The 19,068-nt window shown below is 42.4% G+C and overlaps 1 non-coding gene across 1 annotated transcript; it reads right to left on the bottom strand.

Moving 5' to 3' along the window:
- Positions 1–4,675: 4,675 nt before the first annotated feature.
- LOC120279745 lies at positions 4,676–4,782 on the bottom strand. The gene has a single exon (XR_005542048.1). It is a non-coding gene; the product is annotated as a small nucleolar RNA R71 (small nucleolar RNA).
- Between the last annotated feature and the right edge of the window lie 14,286 nt (positions 4,783–19,068).

Below are 19,068 nucleotides of genomic sequence, written 5' to 3'. Positions count from 1 at the left end.
CATCTATGAGCCCCCGTGAGGTAAGAAAAGGTACATCAAGCTATGTGACGTTAAACAAGCGCTTCTTGGAAGGCAACTCAAGTTTTTACTGTTTTCCTAGTTTTTAGTTTAGTGTTTGCATGAATAATGCTTTAAGTGTTGGTATCTTGATTTTTAGATGCTATTGCTGTGATTTTCTCGTGGACATTTTGGTGTTATCGTGTGCTTAAATGTTTATGGCAAAGTTGTTGGTCATTTGAGCGAGTTTTTCGTGTTTTTCCCTGATATATTTTCTCTGTAAGGTAGGCTCTGAGTGTATTTATATGTTGAGGAATTTTTTGCAGAGCCTACAGAGTTTTCTAAGGCATCCAGAGAAAACGCACGGCCGTGTGAAATTTCCACACGGCCGTGGGTCTCTATTGCAAGCTCATCCTGAGAGGACACAGGGGCGTGGACTCGCCCCTATGAACGACCTTGTGACGGTCCATGCCCGTGGGTAATTTCCACATGGGCGTGTTTCGTCCTACAGAGACTTAGAGATTTTTCCCGAGAAGACACAGTAGCGTGGACTCGCCCCTGCGGATGACCCTCTGACAAACACACGAGCGTTGGTAATTTCTACACGCCCGTATGGATCTCTATAGAATAGCTCTCTTCCATCCCGAGAATACACAACTGGTCCTATGAAGGTCCATGCCCGTGTGGAATTTCCCCATGAGCGTGTGAAACACTTAGAGATTTTTCTCGGATGGACAAAGAAGCCAGAGGGGCGTGCGTCTACTCCTGACGGTCAGACACACTGGCGTGGGTAATTTCCGCACGCCCATGTGGTTGCATTTAGAAGCATTGAGTGTTATCCCAAAAGCACATAGGGGCGTGCGTCTGCTCCTGTGGAGTCACACGGGCGTGGGTAATTTCCACATGCTCGTGTGGTTGTGCAGAATTACAAGAGACGCGGGTTTTTCATAAAATCTCCTTGCGTTTCTTCTTCATTATACTCCCAATCTCTCCGAGAACACCCTTTATCATTCTCCTGACCTCGCACCACTGATTTATAGTGATTCCTATTAGATTTTTCGGCCGATTTTGAAGTTTGTATCTTCAACTCGTCGGTAAGCCTTTAATCCCTCTTTTATTCGCCATTTCTCATTCTCATTGGATTAGAACTGGTGGTTATGCTTCGGTTGAAATGTAATTACATGTTTAGAAGTAGTTTAGGAACATCTTGGAGTTGTATACTTAAATTCTTGGTGCGCAGCTGTGCAATTTTCATGCACCCCGGATCCACACGGGTGTGGGGAATTTCCATACGACCATGTGGATTTCTGCAGTATTACTTTGTGAGATTCTTTGATCATTTTTTCTTCAATTCTTGCAGATATATCACCTCGTTCGAAGAAGCAAGAGGATAAGCATCCTAGGGAGACTTTACCTAAGTTGGCACATATTGAATTTTCGAATCCTGAGCACCAGACTCGGTTTGAGCGGTTGTCGAGACTTAGGTTTGGACAGTCTTGTTTCGTGGACTTGAGTCCGCTACGAGAGGTTCGACGAGGAGATGAGTTAGCTGACGAGATAGATGAGCTGTTGGCCATGGGAAGCTGGAGGAGATTATTATCGATTTGAGAGCTAGCTTTACGCACATTGACACTGAAGGTATTGGCATCCTTCGAGTTCGATCTGTCGTATAGGAGGTTCGACAGCATTGATGTCATGCAGTTTAGGGCATTTGGACATTAGTTCAGCATGAGTGTCACTAAGTTATTAGTTCGGATGGGCTTGTTTAACGAGAGATACAGAGATACAGAGGAGTATGGACACTTGCCGACAGATTACACATATACAGAGGAGTATGGACACTTGCTGACAGATTACCCCGGCACCTTGACCCTGCAGTAGGCATACCGAGCTTTATGTAGAAAGGGGAAGTATGGATCGGGAGTTTCCAAGGCTTCATGGTTGTCTCGGCTGAGCTACAGATACTTGCACTCAGTCCTTAGCAAATGTGGGAATGGCCGAGGTAATAGCACATGTGTCTTAGCCGACAGGAGCTACTTTATTTATATTCTGTGGTCTAGGACGTGCCGATTCACCTTGGGCACATAGTAGCGGACTTCTTGAGGCACCATGGCCAGTAATCTACATGCCACAAAACTAGGATTAGCTCAACAAGACTTAGAAGTTCTTAAGGAAAACATTGAAGGATAGAACTTAGTGTTTTAAGCCTAAGTACTCAAAGTAGTGTGTTCAGCATACAAGAGAGTTAGAGTAGTCACATTGGCTATTCCCTGGGCATTGACAGAAAATTCAGTGCACAAGACAATACTAGGGGTGAAACAGGATTCAATAAGCATAAAAACAAGTAACTCACATCAATCATTAATCCAAGTGGTAAGTGTTTGTGCGATATGAATGCGAAGCATTCTTTCCTATGTTAAGCATTACCTTTCTCGGGTTTTTACACTAATATGTGTGTTTTTATGTTACTTTTATGCATGTAGGGTTGTGAGGCTGATTATGAAGGAAAGAAGCCAATGTGGATCATAATGCACCAATTTTGGAAGAAATCTTGCTAAGGTTCAAACGCGAAGACATAGGTCGGGTGTGAGATGCTAGAGTGTGTGGCAACCTCCTCGTATTTGAGTGAGCACAACAATTTGGAGGGGCACAAGGGCAGTCATACTGTAGCAAAAATGTAATAAAGTACTGTAGCAACACTGTTTACAGCCGGCCGAGAAAGCTACAAAACAGAGAATTTACACGGGCATGTGGAATTTCCACACGCCCGTGTGAAAAATCCACAGGGGCGTTCACAGGGGCGTGTGGATCCCCGATTCTAGCCCTATTTAAATCCGAGTCAGCCCCGATTTCAGTATTCTTTTGTCCATCTTTTCCCCAACCTGAGAGAGGGCTTCGGCTAGGGTTTTGGAGAGGTTCCATGGCTCCGACATCGTCATCTCTTTAGAAGAAGGTTGGTAGGGGAGCTTCCGTCGAGGCGTATCCTATACTGGATAAGGGGATCTTTGGACGTCGAGTAGAGGACTTTCCACAAGACCATCGACATAACTATCGAGGGGTTTTCTATGGATTCATTGCTTTTACATTCTATTTCTTTTATTGTACTTAGCTCCATGGAGAGCTAAACCCCTAGTGGGTACTTGGGTATTTGTGAACCCTAGGATGTATTCATTTCTTCGAATCTCTTTATTATGCTTTCAATTAATTGATGTTTATTGTGAGTTCCAACCTTGAATGTTTGATTTTGTGAATACTCCCCTAGAGTGACACTAGGGTTGGGAGTTCTTGTTGGTAACCTTGTGAGTGAGTGACACACCATGAGTGTTAGACAAAGCTAGGTTGGAAAGCGTTGAGAGGGTGAGTCGAGAGGTACAGGAGCGTCCCCTTTCCCCTCCAATGTGTTAGATTCTACCTCCGTTCGTCGAGTTCTTTGCGACCACAATAGAGTGAATGGTCTAAGGGATGACCTTCCGCTGGGGCTTAGTTGCTGGTGCAACAGAGTGAAGCGCAGAAGTGATCTTAGTATCTAGGGCTTAATTGTGGTTAGGGACCTTCCACCTGGACTAAAGGGTTAGGTCTATAATTAGGAAGAGATTTATCACTTGCAATCCCTAGAACTTATTGTAATTCTATGCGAGTGCGAGGTTGAGAGGTTATTCAATCTCTCCTCTTGGGCATGTATAGAGTTAGGCATAGTTGACCTTAGATTTGGGACTATGTAATTAAGGATTTCCACGGCTCACTTGCGTTGATTAGGAAGTATAATAGAGGGTTCTTGCACTTGAAATGATTGTCCTAGGTGGAGCAATATCCGGGTACCCCATCTTTATCGATTGTCTTACATTCTCCTTTACTTGTGCACTCTTACTTGTTGTTTTTACTTTTGAGAATTGAATCATTGTTACACATATCACTATTCATCTTTCACATAGTTAAGAAGCGAATTAAGTGTTTTTATTCCCTACTCCCTGTGGATACGATACCCGCTCATCCGGGATTATTACTTCGACAAAACCGTGCACTTGCGGGATATACGCAAGGGGACCTTGTCAAGTTTTTGGCGCCGTTGCCAGGGAGTGGTCATTTAGAGATACTTTGCATTTTGTTTCTTAGCTATTTCATCATACATTCTATTTCATATCTTCTTTTTCTATCATCGTTCTGATTTCTTTTTCTTTCTTTTTGGGTACAGCTCCAGGTTATGACCCGAGGGAACCCCTCAATATTGATCGAATGAGATCCCGAGCTTGAACGTACACTTAGAAGAAAAGGGAAAGAGCCCGTACAAGAACAGTCTAATCTAGCTGATTTGGAAGTGGAAGAATCTGAAAACATGGCAGAACAGAATGAGCAACAACGGACATTATCCAATTATGTCAGACCTTCAGTGATGGGGACACAATCGAGTATTGTGCGTCCCCAATTACAGTTCAAAACTTTGAGCTGAAGCCGGCATTCATCCACATGTTACAGCAATCCACACAGTTCAATGGTTTGGCCGATGATTATCCAAACAGTCATATAGAGAGTTTTCTTGAGGTGTGTGATATGCTGAAGATAAATGGGGTGATGGATGATGCCATCAAGTTGTGAGCCTTCCCATTTTCCCTAAAGGGGAGAGCGAAGCATTGGCTACACTCATTACCTAGAGCATCAATTACCATGAATGAGATGGTAGAAGCTTAGGAATGAGATCTCATCCTTTGTTCAGTTGTAATTAGAGTCTCTATTTGAGACATGGGAAAGGTTTAAGGAGCTCCTGAGAAAGTGCCCGCAACACGAATTTCCAGAGTGGATGATTGTTCAGACCTTTTACAATGGTTTGAACCTGAGTACAAGGCAACTCTTGGATGCGGCAGCAGGAGGTACCATAGGTAGCAAGACCCCGATGAGGCCCGTCAGTTAATTGAAGAAATGAGGTTAAATAGCTACCAATGGAATGCTAGGGAGAAGAAAAAGGTGGCCGGTCTCCATGAGATAGATGTAGTAACTTCATTGGTGGCTCAAGTGGAAAATTTGAGTAAGAAGTTAGATCTTCTAACTTCGAAATAGAGTAACGACCATGACAAATTGCAACGGGTGTGGTGGAGGACATGTTCCCTCTGATTGTCCGATCTTTATTGGTGATGCATCTTCGGTTGAGATCGTCGATTTTGTAGGTAATGGCATGAGACCTCAAGAAAACTCATATAGCAATACCTACAATCCGGGTTGGAAGAATCATCCAAATTTCTCATGGAGCAATCAGGGTCCACCAAAGGCCATAGGGCCACCGGGTTTCCAACCACAACAATAAGCCCCGCATGTGGAAAACAGAGTTTTAGGTTTGGAAAGCCGAATTAATGATTTGGAGAAGGCCTTGACTAGATTTGTGCAATCTGCAAATACAAGGTTTGAATCAGTTGAGGCCACACTTCGCAACCACACCGCCTCTTTACATAACCTTGAAAATCAGGTGGGGTAAATTGTGAAGTCTCTCTCTGAAAGGCCACATGGAAGCTTGCCGAGCAACACAGAGACCAACCCTAGAGAGCAGGTGAAGACGATCACTTTGAGAAGTGGTCGTGAGGTTGAAGGTAAGCTCCCGAGTGAGATGCCAAAAGAACACGCACCCGAGGTTATAGAGGTCGAAGAGGGAACAAGCAAAGAGAAGGAGGTTGCACCCTCACCTTTCAAGCCAAGAATCCCTTATCCCTCTAGATTGAAGAATGACCAAGGGGATGAACAGTACAAGAAGTTCCTGAGTTTGTTCAAGCAACTCCACATCAATATTCCTTTTGTTGAGGCATTGGCCCAAATGCCTAAGTATGCAAAGTTCTTGAAAGACTTGTTGACCAACAAGAGGAAGTTGGAGGAGAGTACTTCGGTGATTCTGGATGATTCATGCTCGGCGGTGTTGCAAAGGAACATGCCGAACAAGAAGAAAAAACCGGGAAGCTTCATCATTCTGTATAGCATTGGCAATATGGGTGAAGAAATGGCATTGGCGGACTCAGGAGCCAGCATCAACGTCATGCCATACACCTTCTTCTGAAAGTTAGGCTTGGGTGAGCCTAGGCCCACTCGGATGACTTTGCAATTGGCGGACCGAACGGTGAGACATCCAAGGGGTATCATCGAAGATGTACTTGTCAAGGTGGACAAGTATATATTTCCTGTAGACTTTGTGGTGCTAGACGTCGATGAGGATGCGGATGTACCCTTGATAATTGGGAGGCCGTTCTTACGGACTTCCAAGGCATTGATTGGTATGGACGGCGGAGAGCTAACTTTGAGAGTTGGAGATGACAAGCTCACATACCGCCTTGCTGAAGCCATGCGGCATTCTCTTGATTTTGATGACACTTTATATTTTCTAGACACTACTGATGAGATTGTTGATGAATACATGCAGAAAATGTTCAATCCGGACCCGTACAAGGGTTTGTTCGACCAAGAGGAGGATTATGAAGAAGTAATGATGTTTGGTTCAACGGAAGAAGTCCCATCTACCCCGGGGATCTTGAAGAAGGTGCTTCAGAAAATGAAGAGGGCTAGGAGACGCCACCGGAAACGCTCCAAGGCTGTTGAAGATGTACGTGAACCGAAGAAGTTGGATGAACCATTGCTAGGTGGCCCCAAGCCCGATAATACACCCTCTACCTCAAGAGATTGCGCTCATCATGCTTCCAAGTCATGGGTAAGAAGGCAACATTCATCTGTAAGCCCCCGTGAGGTAAGACAAGGTACATCAAGCTTAGTGACGTTAAACAAGCGCTTCTTGGGAGGCAACCCAAGTGTTTCCTGTTTTTTCTTAGTCGAATAGTGTAGTATTTTGCATGAATAAATTGTTGAGTGTTGGTGTCTTGATTTTTAGATGCTTGTGCTGCGATTTTATATTAGGATTTGAGGATTCATCGTGTGTTTTCGTGAGGATTTGGCGAAGTTGGGTCGTTTGGGCTTCATTTCATGTTTTTCACTGGTACAACTTGCATAATAGGGCAGGCTCTGAGTGTGTAGACATGTTCAGAAAATTTCTGCAGAGCCTGCAAATTTTTCTAAGGCATCCAGAGAAAACGCACGGGCGTGTGGTATTTCCGCACGCCCGTGGATTTGCACTGCGAGCTCATCCAGAGAAGGCGCAGGGGCATGCGGCTGCCCCTGTAAATGACCATGTAAATATCGCACGCCCGTGGATAATTTTCGCACGGGCATGTGATTTCCTGCAGAGTTTGGCAGATTATCCCGAGAGCGCACAGGGGCGTGAACTCGCCCCAGTGGGCGACCTTGTGAACTTCGCACCGGCGTGGATAATTTCCGCATGCCCGTGCGAATCTCTGCAGAGGAGCTCTCTCCATTCCAAGAAGACACAGGGGCGTGCACTTGCCCTTGTGAATTGGACCTGTGAATGTCCACGCCCGTGTGGCATTTCCGCACGGGCGTGCTGAATACTTAGGAATTTTCTCGGATGTCTAGAGAAGCACAGGGGCGTGGGGCTGCCCCTGTGGATTGGGCGCACAGGTGTGGGTATTTTCCGCACGCCCGTGTAAGAGCGTTCAGAGTCAGTGGGTGTTTTTTTCCTAAGAGCGCACAGGGGCGTGCAACTGCCCCTGTGCGGTTCTTTTATGGAGGCGCACGGGCGTGGGTAATTTCCATACGCCCGTGTGGATGGACAGAACACCAAGAGGCACGATATCTTTTTAAAGGATAGCCATTCCTCTTCTTCTTCACATCCTCCGTTCATCTGAGAGAACTCTCACATCATTTCCTGACCCCTTAGCGCCGATTTGGTAGGATTTTTACGAGGTTTTCCGGCTGAATCTAAATTCTCTCATCTTAACTCGGCTGTAAGACCTATTCTTTATTTTCTTCATCAATTCATGATTTTCTTCGATGAATCTAGTTAATAATGCTTCGTTTCTTCAATTAGAATGATTATTCATGTTTAGAACGGAGTTAGAAGTAATTGTACATTGTATTTTTGGATTTTTGAGGCGTGGCCGTGCGATTTTCACACCCAGGGGATCCACACGGGCGTGTGGAAATTCCGCACGACCATGTGGATTTCTGCAGTATTTGTTAATTAACTTGTTTGATCGATTTCCTTTCAAATTTTGCAGATTATGGCACCTCGGTGGAAGAAGCAAGCTAATAAGCGGCCGCGTGAGCCATCTCCTAAACTCGAAAGTATGAGTTTTACCATTCCTGAGCATCAGGCGAGGTTCGAGCGGTTGTCTAGCCTCAGATTTGGCCAGACCAGGATCCCTGACGTTAGCACACTCAGGGAGATTCAGTTAGCTGAGGCTATAGCAGACGAGATCGAGGGTATGCTTGTAGTTGGAAGTTGGGGTCGTTTACTATCAATCTGAGACCCGGTCATCCACACACTGACACTCGAGGTGTTAGCCTCGTTCGAGTTCGATCGCTCATACTATAGTTTCGGCAACATTGGTACTATTTAGTTCAGAGCCCTCGGACGGCATCATAGCTTGAGTATGACTCAGTTTGCGATCTTGATGGAGTTATATGATGCGGCTTATACGGAGACAGAGGAGTATGAGTAGCTGCCCATAGATTATCCTGGGAGTTTGACTCACCAGTGTGTGTACACGATATTATGTGGGTAGGGGCAGTGTGAGCTTGGGGTTTCGAAGGCTAGTTGCCTTTCTCACCCTAGCTACAGATACATTCACGCTATTCTGAGTAGATCAGTGAGCGGGCTAGGCGACAGTACTGGTGTGCTTAGCCGACATGAACTTTTATATCTATACTCGATTGGGCGTCTTACACCGATATACTTAGGGCATATCTTGGCAGAGTACATACGACACCAGGGGCAGTATGCCATACTTGGAGTGATTTTCTCAGGCACCTATATCACGAGATTAGTCATTGGTATGGGATTACTTGACGCGATTAGAGGGGCTGAGAAGGTGACTATACCTGCTTCCTTGGGCATGGAAACACTGAGATTGATGGGGATGGTACGGAGAGTTAGGACAGGGGTTTACGCCTTAGTTCTACTGACTCCAGAGACAGCTGCCGACGAGGGTGATGAGGCCGCGGCATCTCAGCCTGCTCCCGAGCCTTAGCCAGCACCGATGGAGACTGAGACACTCCCAGTGGCAGAGAACGCTCCCCCCGTACGTATGTTTTCACCATCTCAAGCCCATGATCGCTTTGAGAGGCTCGAGAGTGCTTTAGGAGTGATACAGACAGAGGTCGTTGAGGCCCGAGTAGAGATTGCCGAGATCAGGGCCACGCAGGCTGCTCAGTATACAGAGTTCATGGCACGTTTTGACGCACTACAGCAGATCTTAGAGCGAGATGTCGCCTCATCATTTGTCTTGCGACCGAGGACTCCTCAGGCACCTTCGACATTTCCAGCATCTTCCCCATCACCTACACCAGCACCGGTGGACCTACCATGTACTTCCTCACCACCAGCAGCAGCAGAGGACCTAGAGCGTGATACCGACATTTGATTTTATTTCCATTTTTTTTACTTTTATGCACTTTATTTTGGACTTGTTCACTCAGAAAGGACTCTCCTTTTGAGTTTATTTTCATTTTGCATCTCGAGTTGTATTCCTTGTTCTATCTTTTATATACTCGAGTTATTTTGTTTTTATTGAGCTTTACTGAACCCCCTCATGTATGCGTGCAGATGGTCATGTCATCTTGGGAATTGAGACTTTGTCATGGGCACAGCCAAAGTGCTTCGGCACTTGGTCGTGTGAGCTTCACAACCCGTTGGAACACTACTCCCAAGGAGTTAGCTTCGTCAAACGTGATACTAGGAATCAGGGGAGTATTGTTTTGATTGCTTCTCCCACATATATTCTTGATTGATATACATTATGAGTGAGCTTGCATGTGTACATTGGAGATAATGTACAACTTAAGTGTGGGGGGAGTTTCATAGTGCACACATCTTTTCTATTGTTCTTGATTGATATACATGCTCACATAGCCAATGGCGGTTCACCTTAGTTGCATTGATTGCATTCTTGAGTTTAGAAGAATTTTCAACATTTAATGTCTTCATGCTCTAGTTTTATTTGAATTTCTAGGAATTTTTGCCCGATTTACATTCGTTGTACTACTCACTCTTTAAACTCTTTTGGAAACTCATGTTCGATGTTAAAGGGACTAGTTATAGTTGTTTCTTGTGTTAGATTCTTAAAAAAATGAATTAAAAGAAGGAACAAAATAGTTTTCTTGTTTATTTTGCATTTTGGGTGGAAAGAGCTACCACCTATGAAGTATGAAGCTACTCTCATAAGTCGGATACTAGTTATACCCTAATGAGAGAAAGAGCTATCTCATAGGATGAGTGAAAGCTACCACTCCGGTAGAAAGAGCTACCACCTCGAAAGTGTGAAAGCCACCTTAGCGGCCTCTTGGGAAAGGGCTACCTTAGAGAATGTGTGAAGCTACTACCGTCTTTGAAATTGGTGTTGTTTTCTTGTTGTAGATAAATAAGTCCCTTGTACTTAGAGCTTTGAGAAGTATACTTTGGGCTGACTTGAGTGAGTCCACACACTTTCACGATTTCGGGTTTGTTGTCCTTTTTTATTCAAGTTTTTAGCTAGAGCTTCGATTTTTTATGTTTAGTGTTGAAATTTCCCTTACTTATAGAATGCTCTCTTTGCATACTTTGGTGAACCTAAGGCCAAGAACTTCCAATATTTCCTTCATGTACGCACAAAATGTTTAATTTTTGCTTGAGGACAAGCAAAAGCTTAAGTGTGGGAAAGTTTGATAAGTGTTTGTGCGATATGAAAGCGAAGCATTCTTTCCTTATGTTAAGCATTACCTTTCTCGGGTTTTTACACTAATATGTGTGTTTTTATGTTACTTTTATGCAGGTAGGGTTGTGAGGCCGATTATGAAGGAAAGAAGCCAATGTGGATCATAATGCACCGATTTTGGAGGAAATCTTGCTAAGGTTTAAACGCGAAGACATAGGTCGGGTGTGAGATGCTAGAGTGTGTGCCAACCTCCTCGTATTTGAGTGAGCACAACCATTTGGAGGGGCACAAGGGCAGTTATACTCAAGCATTCTGACTTATGCATATAGAACAATATCTCCACATACTTTTTCATCATTGAAGAAGCAAAGCGATCCACGACGTGAACGTGTGCCCGTTTGCGTTACCTCGATGAAAGTATGGATTCGGGAAGTATTTCAAGCCGGATACTATAGCAGAGCATTGTAGCAACACTATAGCAAAGTACTGTAGCAGCACTGTTAATAGCCGGCCGAGAAAGCTACAGAACACAGAATCCATATGCCCGTGTGAAAAATCTACAGGGGCGTCCACAGGGGCGTGTGGATCCCCGATTCCAGCCCTATTTAAAGCCGAATCAGCCCCTATTTCAGCATTCTTTTCTCCATCTTTTCCCTAACTTAAGAGAGGGCTTCGGCTAGGGTTTTGAGAGGTATTGGCTAGGGTTTTGGAGAGGTTCTACGGCTCCAACATCGTCATCTCTTTGGAAGAAGGTTGGTAGGGGAGCTTCCATCGAGGCGTATCCTATATCGGACAAGGGGATCTTTGGACGACGAGTAGAGGACTTTCCATAAGACCATCAACATGACTATCGAGGGGGTTTTCTATGGATTCAATGCTTTTACATTCTATTTTCTTGGGTATTTGTGCACCCTAGGATGTATTCATTTCTTTGAATCTCTTTATTATGCTTTTAATTAATTGATGTTTATTGTGAGTTCCAAACTTGAATGCTTGATTTTGTGAATACTCCCCTAGAGTGACACTAGGGTTGAGAGTTCTTGTTGGTGACCTTGTGAGTGAGTGACACACCACGAGTGTTAGACAAGGCTAGGTTGGAGATGGTTGAGAGGGTGAGTCGAGAGGTACAGGAGCGTCCCCTTTCCCCTCCGATGTGTTAGATTCTACCTCCGTCCGTCGAGTTATTTTCGACCACAATAGAGTGAATGGTCTAAGGGATGACCTTCCGCTGGGGCTTAGTTGCTGGTGCAACGGAGTGAAGCGCAGAAGTGATCTTAGTATCTAGGGCTTAATTGTGGTTATGGACCTTCCACCTGGACTAAAGGGTTAGGTCTACAATTAGGAAGAGATTTATCACTTGCAATCCATAGAACTTATTGCAATTCTATGCGAGTGTGAGGTTGAGAGGTTATTCAATCTCTCCTCTTGGACATGTATAGAGTTAGGCATAGTTGACCTTAGATTTGGGACTATCTAATTAAGGATTTCCACGACTCACTTGCGTTGATTAGGAAGTATAATAGAGGGTTCTTGCACTCGAAATGATTGTCCAAGGTGGAGCAATATCCGGGTACCCCATCTTTATCGATTGTCTTACCTTCTCCTTTACTTGTGCTCTCTTACTTGTTGTTTTTACTTTTGAGAATTGAATCATTGTCACACATATCACTATTCATCTTTCACATTTATAAGAAGCGAATTAAGTGTTTTTATTCTCTACTCCCTGTGGATACGATACCCGCTCATCCGGAATTATTACTTCGACAAACCCGTGCACTTGCGGGATATACGCAAGGGGACATTGTCACCAAGCTAAAAGAATCTTACAAGAATGAACAAAGCCATCATAGGTAACACTAGCATGTAAACAATGGTCCTAATACATGAAATACACCCATCCCCACACTTAGTGTTGTACAATGCCCTCAATGTACACTAATCATTATAAGAATGCTAGATGAAGCAATGAAAATAATAGAGGTGGGTGAAAACAAACTTCCCCGGTACATCTTATGCTCGTCGTGAGGTATGACTCGACAAAAGGTGTGGTGAGCAATACGTGTCTTGTCCGACCTCCATTTAAAACTAGGAAAGCTCACCAAATTCAATCAATGCCCTGCGAGGCAAAAAGGGGACATCATCATTCCACAAAAATTTACAAATACAAACACAAGGGAGTAACTAGGGAGTAGTCAACAAAACACATAGATGAAAAGGAAATAAAGTTCTACACCACAAGTTGGTAGGGTAAGAACCGTGCCAACCCATCAAAATGCAAACACACAAAACAAAGCAAACCAAAGTAGATAACAAGTGTCCATGCCTAAATGGCTGCTACTCATCACAGGCTGGTGCAGGTGGTGGTGGCAAAGTTGCAGAAGAAGTGGTCATGGTATGTGAGGATGAACCATGGTGCGAGATGACGAATCGGTGAAAATCCTCCATGAGTTGACACTGTTCCTCAATAATCTAGCGAAGCTGGCCATGAATCTCGCGCTGCTCCTGACGCACAGCTTGAATCCCTCCCTCAATCCCCCTCAGTCTTGTCTCAAAATTAGGCAATGATGTGGTATCGGGGATAGGTTCAGGTGTGCCCTCAGGCTCTGACTCTGCGTGCAAGGCGCTCAATTACTGGACTCACCAGTGGCAGGGTAACGTGTGGGTCTGTCACTCTCACACTCACTCACCACCAAGCTGATCGCCTGTAGGTTGGCCTTCCCGAGGGATGTTGCACCTCCTACAATGGTCATGCCTCGAGGCTACTCAAATAAACCCATGCCATGAATCAATCTAGTCACATAGGGCCCAGAAAATATGGCTCCTAATCGCACGCACTGTCCCTGGTGAAGAAATGCATCAGTAATAAGGTGGCCAAGATGAGTAGAGCGCTGCTCAATGATGCCATACATCGTGTAAAGATCAGATTGTGTGACCACCCCCGTGCTATCAGCCCGGCCACAAATAGAACGAGAAATCAAGGCATGAATATATCTATGTTGAGGGAGCACGTTCGGAAGCATGGGCGTGATGAACCCTTGTGCGTTTTACTGGAAGTTTTATGAGAAGATCAACAAAGCCACTATGCTCCTTACACTAGAGTACTCTCCAAGTACGAGCAGTAAGCACGGGCATGCTTACCAGCGAGTGATTTACTGGATTTGCACAAAAATAATATTCCCTAGGACTAAGAGCCAAGCACGGTCATTAGCACCCCCGTCAACATGGGTGTGCTTACATCAGGAAAGGGTTATTTAAGCCCTAAAGTTTAATTTCAAGGGGATTTTCTTCTCTCATTTTAGAGGCAAGGATTAGGGCAGTCGTCGGCACCATTCAAGGCCATATCTAGAGAGGAGACAAGCGTGAAAAAGAGGATCATTGGTGATAACTATTGTCTAGCCTTCTCCAACATGATTGTGAAGCAAGAAGGGAGTTTAATGGATAATTTCTATTTCTCTTGTTGCTTTCCTATAATTGTTTGTAAGACAATGAGGGGCTAACCGTCTTTTAGTGCCTCGGATTATGAACCTTGACTTCTAATGCTTTGATTTTAGTGATATTGATTCTTGAGTTTCCTGGTGGTCTTCTTATTATTCATATTGCTTCTCATCTATGTGTTTCTTGCCTTGATTCTTGTATGCAGCTAGATTAATGGGGGACTTGCCAATTATCCATGTATGCATGAATTTTTGTTGCTATTTTCCTCATTGGTTGCCATTGTATTTAAAGTTGCTATTTAACCGTAGATCGATTTGCTGTCTAGAGGGTGATTTCTACTCGTCTAGCTATGACACACATTAGGAGAGGGGTTGAGTCTGCTCCGAGCTATGGGCAAGAATGTACATTTCCAAACCCTCTGTGGTGTTCACCACAGTCCAAGTGAAACTATTGAATCATTGTTTAGTCATTGCATTTGTTATGGGGATAAATCCGGGGTACTGTCCTTTCCACTGCTACCTTTTCAACCCAACCCTGTCTCCTCTTTCCTTTCTATTCTTCTATTCTTTAGAAGATTAATTAATTCAACCCTAATCTTTGAACTGGATAGATATTAGAAAATGAGTGAGTATTAAGAGCTATACTAGTCCTTGTGGATTCGGCTACCCGATCCTATTGGGTACACTTAACTACTTGTACGATCCGCGCACTTGCGAATACACAAGGGGCGTATCAATTATCTTTTGTAATCAAAGGCCATTAGTTTGGAAAGCCAGGTATACTTACTAGGGGTAGTCAGTTTCTGTTCCAAAAGTACTTCAAAGGCTGATGGCCAGTTTTGATAATAAAGTGCTTACCCATCATATATTGTTTGATATTAGGCAATGCTAACACTGGGGCTCAGGTGAGTGCTTGTTTAAGTGAATCAAAAGCTTCCTTTAACTTCATATTTTAATGAAATTTAACATCATTCCTTAATAAAGAATTCAAGATATGTGAAAGTCAGCAAAATTCCCTATGAACTTGCAATAATAACCAGTGAGGCCCAAGGATCCCATAACTGCTTAATTGAATCTAGAACTTCCCACTTGAGTATTGCTTGAAGTTTCCTAAAATCAACTTCCAACTCCTTGTAAGGTATAATATGACCCAAATACTCTACTTAGTCCTTTGCAAAGTTGTATTTGCTAAGCTTATCATATAGAGTATTTGAAGTAGCGATTGGAAAATCTAACTAATATGTGCAGCATGTTGTCTTAGATCCTAGCTGTAAATCAGGAGATCATCGAAAAATACTAGAAAAAATTTCCTCAAACAAGGTTTAAAAACGTCATTCATGAGGCTTTGAAATGTAGAAGATGCATTAGTAAGACCAAATCTCATACCCTTAAACTCATAGTAGCCTATATATAATCTGAATGTTGTCTTCTAAACATCATCTGGACGCATTTTGATCTAGTGATAGTTTGGCCTCAAGTCCAACTTAGAGAATAACATGGCTCCATGCAATTCATCTAGCCATTCTTCTATAACAAGTATAGAATATTTATTTTTGATAGTTAGACTGTTGAGGGTCCTATACTAAATGCATAGTCTCTAAGTATTATCTTTCTTTTTGACTAGAACTACATGAGATAAAAATGTGGAATTGCTGCCAAATATAACTCCTGTATCAAATAATTCTTGTCTATTTCTCAATTATATCTTTCTGGATGATCCCGTATCTATAGGGTCTTATGTAGACTAACTGTGCTCCTTCTTCTAACAGGATCCCATGATCATATATCTGTGATGTGGCAATCCTTTAGGCTCCAAAAAAATGAAGAGAACTCCTTAAACAATTCAGCCATTGTTGTTAGAAGACTACTAATCTTTGCCAAATGATTAATAGCTATTGATGGATGGAATCCTACAATGATTGCACTATTATAGCATAGTATTGAGATAATGACAATTATGCCTCTTTATTCAACAATTTAGCATGCTTTCTTATGAAATCAACTGGAACTAATTATCCATTTCACCCTTCAAAATGAATTCCTATCCTACCAATTCGAATTTCATTTGCAGCTGCTTGAAATTCCAAATAATATCACCAAGTTCTGTCAACCATTGAATTCCTAGCACCATGTCAAAATTATCCAAAGGTAACATCAAGAAATCTCTTTTAAACTTATATCCCTGCATACTCCACCCAAATGCTCTACAGATCTCTAGCATGTTAATTAATTCCCATTAGTTGTAGTCACCTTTGGTTATACAATTAGTTCTAATGTACAACCCAACTACTTAGAGACCTTTACATCCACAAAACTGTGTGTACTTCGTGAATCAATTTTATTAAATGAAAAGGATAAAATTGAAAAAAAATAATTAATGTTTTATAGAATTCTCAAAACTAACAAATAATTTGATAAAAAAATTTCTAAAATGTTAAATAATTTGAAACAAAGGGTACTAAATTAAAATCCAACGCCAACATCGGTAACTACCTTAATCACATCAATTTCCACCTCTAGACTTGTCCACAAAAATTCAACATTGGAATGTTAGAAATTTCTTCTAAAATTTAGTCATATTGTCCCAAGTTGCCTTATCTTTGGTGGAAGTCAATCACTAAACCAGAATTCTAACTATCACTTTATTGAATTTCTTCAATGGTTACTAGCCTCTTAAAGATGTCTGCTAGGGTGCTTTTTATTTTTATTTTACCTTGTCTGCTTCGTTCCGTTGGGAAAAATCCTTTTCATAAATATTCTCTAGACTATTTTTTCATTTTTTATTTTTACAAACAACCACTATCTTATTAGTTTATTGTGATTAACACCTAGATATAACTATTGAAAAAACACCTCATAAATTGTCCACTTTTGTTATAAATAACTCAATTTTTTTTTATATCAATCTATGAATTTTAATTATTCTACTTTCCAAATCTAATCTTTTAAAATAAAATCTAAAATGGATGTTAAAAAAATCAAAATTGTAATTACGTTTTTAATATTTACAAACTAACAAAAATGTTTCAAAATTTAGGACTCTTTTGGATGGGGGTAATGGAGCCTTAGGTTTGGGAAACATTACCCCCATCCATCTATACCCATCTTTGGGTACCTCTAGGCATGTTCAGAATTCCAAGGAGAAAGGCATGTGATGGGGGTCAACTAGCTCTTGTCATTACCCACCAAATTGGGGTAATGCTTGGATTGAGGTGGGAATTGACATTTTTGGCCTTCTTGCTTTATCATCCAACCTCCTGTCTGGCTTCATCCCTTCTCAAGTTGCCGCCCTTTGCACCTACATTGACATCATCAACCTCCACTCCAAACTCCTCAACGGCCCATCACCGAACAACTCAGTCTCCCCATCCACCTCTCGGCCTTCAACATCATCGACCTCCACTCCAACCACGTCACCGACCTCATCCTCGACCAACTTTGTCTCCTTGTCTACCTCTTCGCCGTTGTCGTCGTCGACTCCACTCCAACCTCCTCACAGGCCTCATCCCCGACCAACTCGGTCTCCTCATCCGCCTCTCTGTCTTTGAAATGGTAGACCTCCACTCCAGCCTCCTCGTCGGCCCCATCCCCCACCAACTCGATCTTCTCATTTGCCTCCTCGCCTCACCGGCTCCATACTAGAATTGAGGACCGACAACACCGGGAGAGGAACCACCATATCGGGAGAGACAAATATGGTAGATCTTCTTCACCATTTTCTTTCTTCATGATTTTGCAAACAAATTTACATCGTCTCACTTCCTCCATTAGAAGCCAACCTAGCAAACGGTCATCAGTGAAAAAATGACACTGGGGAAGAAGCAGATCTAGTTGACAAAATCTTAGGTATGTGCTCTTCATCCATTTCATCTCATCGTCTCATCTTTTCCCTTTGTTTTTCCTTTGCCATTTATCTGTTGATTTTTTATTTTTTCATGCTATTCCCATTATTCATGTTTTATCTTTTCTGATTAGGAAAGAAGAAGATAACATATAACAAAATGCTTGATGGACAGTTTACTTATCAATCAAAATATTATTTAATTTAACTAATAAGGATCATTAGTTGACAGTTCTGGTTAGACAAACAAAATATTAATTAATTTAACGAAAATTCTTTTTGCCATAGAGTTGTTCCTTTTAGCATCTCTATAAACAAGATAAGATAGTCAGTTTTGATTGTGTTTCATGTCTTTGCACATTAGTACTAGTGAATGTGTTTCATGTCTTTATACATTTCCCATAATCTTATTGTGTTTTTTTTTTAAACATATGCTCACAGTTTATATGGACAATATGGAAGGACTCCGACTATATTATTTAATGCCCATATGTTATATATTCCTACTGAATGTCATGATTGCTTCATATGCAATAAAACGGAGCAATTTATGAAATAGTATGGTCCAACATGACATTGAGACAACCTCTGTTAGGCGACATGACACGACCGTATATGAGTGTAAACCGCAAGTGCATGGGTGTCGAAGTAATAATCCCAGATGAGTGGGTATCGTATCCATAGAGAGTAGGGAATAAAGACACTTAAGTTGTTTCTTTACTAATGTGGCAGATGAATAATGATAAGTGTGACAAAATATGAAATAACGGAAATAAAAGCAACAAGATAGAGAGCACAAGTAAAGGAGAAGGTAAGGCAATCGATAAAGATGGGGTACCCGAATATTGATCCGCCTAGGACAATCATTTCAAGTGCAAGAAGCCTCCATTATACTTCCAAATTGATGCAACAATGAGTCGTGGAAATCCTTAATTACATGATCTCAAATCTAAGGCCAACCATGCCTAACTCTATACATGTCCCGGAGGAGAGATTGAATAACCTCTCAACCTCACACTCGCATATCATTGCAATGAACTCTAGGGATTCCAAGTGATAAACC

Source organism: Dioscorea cayenensis, chromosome 16 (assembly GCF_009730915.1).
Source record: "Dioscorea cayenensis subsp. rotundata cultivar TDr96_F1 chromosome 16, TDr96_F1_v2_PseudoChromosome.rev07_lg8_w22 25.fasta, whole genome shotgun sequence".
Taxonomy (NCBI): Eukaryota; Viridiplantae; Streptophyta; class Magnoliopsida; order Dioscoreales; family Dioscoreaceae; genus Dioscorea; species Dioscorea cayenensis.
The sequence above is the reverse complement of the archived record's forward strand: the minus strand, read 5'-3'. Positions and strand labels throughout refer to the sequence as shown.